This window comes from Parus major, chromosome 2 (assembly GCF_001522545.3).
Source record: "Parus major isolate Abel chromosome 2, Parus_major1.1, whole genome shotgun sequence".
NCBI lineage: Eukaryota > Metazoa > Chordata > Aves > Passeriformes > Paridae > Parus > Parus major.
The window spans coordinates 116,070,767-116,074,029 of NC_031769.1; the positions used below are offsets into that span (position 1 = coordinate 116,070,767).

The 3,263-nt window shown below is 52.3% G+C and overlaps 1 long non-coding RNA gene across 1 annotated transcript; it reads left to right on the forward strand.

The window, feature by feature from the left end:
• Positions 1-32: 32 nt before the first annotated feature.
• Positions 33-2,358, forward strand: LOC107198507. The gene is made up of 2 exons (XR_001519018.2): positions 33-439; positions 1,097-2,358. It is a non-coding gene; the product is annotated as an uncharacterized LOC107198507 (long non-coding RNA).
• Positions 2,359-3,263: the final 905 nt, after the last annotated feature.

Genomic DNA, 3,263 nt, shown 5'->3' on the forward strand with positions numbered 1-3,263 from the left:
CCCGGAGGGAAGGGGGAGGGTTGAACTTTCTGCCGGGCTCGGCTTTTCACACCTTTCTCTCCCGATGATGCGTGAGGACGTTTTGGGAGAGAGCGGCTCGGCGGGGTCCTCTCCGACCAGGTCCCCCTCGACCTTGCGGGGACCCGGCCGGGCGGCGCGGGTCTGGGATTGTGCCGGGTTTCAAGGACACGGGAGATGATCAGGACTTTGGGAGCCAACATCTGCCTGGCTGGTGACGTCAGCAACCCCGTGTAATCCTCTTGTACTGAAGGCAGATGCCTTATTTGTTTGGCTGGAGAGGCATTAATCCCTAATTCTGGAGCAGCAAGCGAGGGGGAGAGACCGGACCGCTTCCTATCCCCCGAAAGCAGCTAGAGGGGCTCTCCTCTCCTGCGCTCCGCGGCTCCGACTGGGTGGAGGAGCCGCCAGCCCTCGGCAGGTTTGACCATTTTCTTTTTGATTATGATTCTCTTTTTCGGTATTTGGACTGGGTTGCTATTTCTTATTTTTATTTGGATGCTTGGATTTCTCCCTATGATTCTTTGCTCTAGTACGGTCCTCAAGACGAAAAAGAAGGGGGAACTGCTGTTCCCCACCCCCTTCAGAGTCCCTGTATTTTATTATTTTCTTTTCTTATTTTTCCTTTTTTAAAAAAAAAAAAAAAAAAAAAAATTAAAAAAAGCTTTCCCCGGTGCTTGCTCTCCGGGGATTCTGCAGCGGTGGGCAGGGAGGTTGCTCTCTGCGGTTCCCCGCGTCTGGCCCGTTCCCACCGCGCTGCAGGGACCCAGATGCCCGCTCACCCTAGCGCTGCGGTGATGGGCGTTCCTTGTCCCTTCCTCGGCCGCCGACCAAGCAGCCCCACAGGCTCGGGTCTGGCCGACCTCAGCTTCGCGTCAGTCCGTGTGGCCCCCCTTCCCTTCGCTTCCTCCCCTTCCCCTTTCCCTCCCCGCCCTTCTCCTGCTCTGACTCCCCCCTCTCTCCCTTTTGTCATTGGCAACCGCGCGGCGTGCGGGCTCCCGGCGCCCTTCCCTCCCCGCCTGCCTTTCCTTTCCTCCCCGCCTGCATTTCTAACGCTCTTGCTTTGTCTGTTTTCCAGGCGGCCGCACGCAGGAGCTACGGTGCCGAGGGGGGCCGGAGCCGCCTTCCCAGTTTGCCCCCGGATGCCCCGGCAAGCTACGGGAAAAGTCTCTGAGAAGCCCGGCTCGCCGCAGGATCCCGGCCGCCGCCGCGTTCAGCCTCAGCACATCCCCTTCGCCTCCTCTCTCTCTCCCGGGCCCTGGCGCCGAGGAAGCAGTCGAGGTCAGCTGCCCGGTTCCTGGGGTCCGGCCGTGGTCGAGCCCGCAGGGTGATGCAAGGTGCCCGGCCGCTCCACTCCTCCCCGGCGCGCCGTCGGCGCCGAAAAGGAATGGTCCCGATCCTGAGCCGTGAAAGATGGCAAAAAGCGTAACAATAATAATAATAATAATAAAAGCTCAGGCTAATTTTATTTTTTTTTTTAATTACTGTAATGACTTCACTCCTCATTTCCTCACTCGCCAGTTCAGTGTAGGCAAGCCAGATGGGCTGCCCAGACCCTCCCGGGAAAGGGGCAGGTGCGAGTGAGTTAAATTTTTTTCTGCTTTACAAAGAAAGATGACACGTCCTGCCCTTTCATTTTTCATCGCCGAAAGATCCCCTCTTCCCTCCCCAGCCCTCCCCCTGGCCGAGGGGAGCGGGGATGCTCTGGGGGTGCTGGCTCCCCCCTCCCGTGCTCCAGGGGAGCCGTAGACCCAGGCGGACCGAGACAGCCGGAAAGACGCGGTCATTCCTCTCAGCCAGGGATGCCAAATGACAGACGTCGAGTCGGGGAGAGTCAACTCCTGTGTTCAAAATCACGCGAAGACGCTGGTGAAATTAAAGCAGTCGTCTGGAAGTGTGCAATAAGCACAAGCTTATTTTATCTTTTTTTTTCTTCTTCTTCTTTTTTTTTTTTTTTTTTTTTTTTTAAATCCATTAAATACATATTTAAAAGCTTCCTGAGCCTTGCAAACAACAGACTAGCTAGTAAGAAAACTCGAGCATGAGTTATATGCAGCCCTGGCCAGAATGGGACTAGGGCGGAGGGAAATTACCGGGTTTTTTCGGGGATCGGTTGCTGTTCTGCTGAGAGAGAGAGAGAGAGAGAGAGTGCTCTAAGGCTCTGACTCTCCGTGTTCACAGCGGACCTTGATTTAATGTCATACAATTAAGGCACGCGGTGAATGCCAAGAGCGGATCCTCAAAGCAGCATGAAAGATATCGCTAGAACATACCATAACAATAATGTTAATAATAAAAATAATTGCAATTAGCTAAAAAAAAAAAAAAAAAAAAAAAAAAGAAAAAAAGGAAAGAAAAAAGGAGAGACAAAGCAATAAAGAGCTCGACAACCTGTACTCACCTACGGAAACNCCGGGCGAGCCCGGAGCTGGCTGGTGTCACCCCGGGAAAGCGGGGGCAGCGCGGCTGCCAGCCCCCACGGAACGCCGGGGGCCCGAGCTGCTCTGCCTCTCTTGTTATCCCTCTCGTGTGGCTGCTCAAGATTCTAGGCAAAAGACTTGAGAATTTACATTTATAATTCTCCTGCAGGAGAGCAAGCTTTGTTAAAATGCCATGCCAGTGATTTCTCTTCTTACTGCTCGCAAGAGAAGTAAAAGGATCTCTCCGTTCTGCATACGATTGCTTTTTCTCCCTTCAACTCCGAGCCAAAAATAAATCTACTGCTCGGATCGGCTGAATGACAGTGGTGTAAATTAAATTGATTTTATCAGTGACCAAGTTCCACAATTGGAAAAATTAAATGCCACTTTGACAGACAAGGATAATACGGAACAGAGCTATAAAACAGCTCCTTTGAACAACAACAACAACATCAACCCAACAGGAGATACTGGCGATCTCTTCTTCTTCATCTTGCTCCGTTATGTCACATCGTCTAGTTTGCCTTTCTGCGGTACCGAAATGATTGAAACCATTGTTTGATGCAAAGGGAGTAGTGATGATGAGTCATGGACTTTATGCCACAGCAAAAGCAACAGACGTGGTTCTCAGGCAAATTTCTTTTTTTATTTTGATCGCGCTTCTAATTGGATTCCCCTTTCAGATGTACTTTGCGGCACTTCCAACCCACCCTACAGCTCCAGCAAACTCGGGGCTGAGCTACGGGAACGACCAGCCGCTCTGCCTCCACCTAAGAATTGCAGAAATGCGACCGCCAAGTCCTTTAGCCAGGAAAACCCTACTTC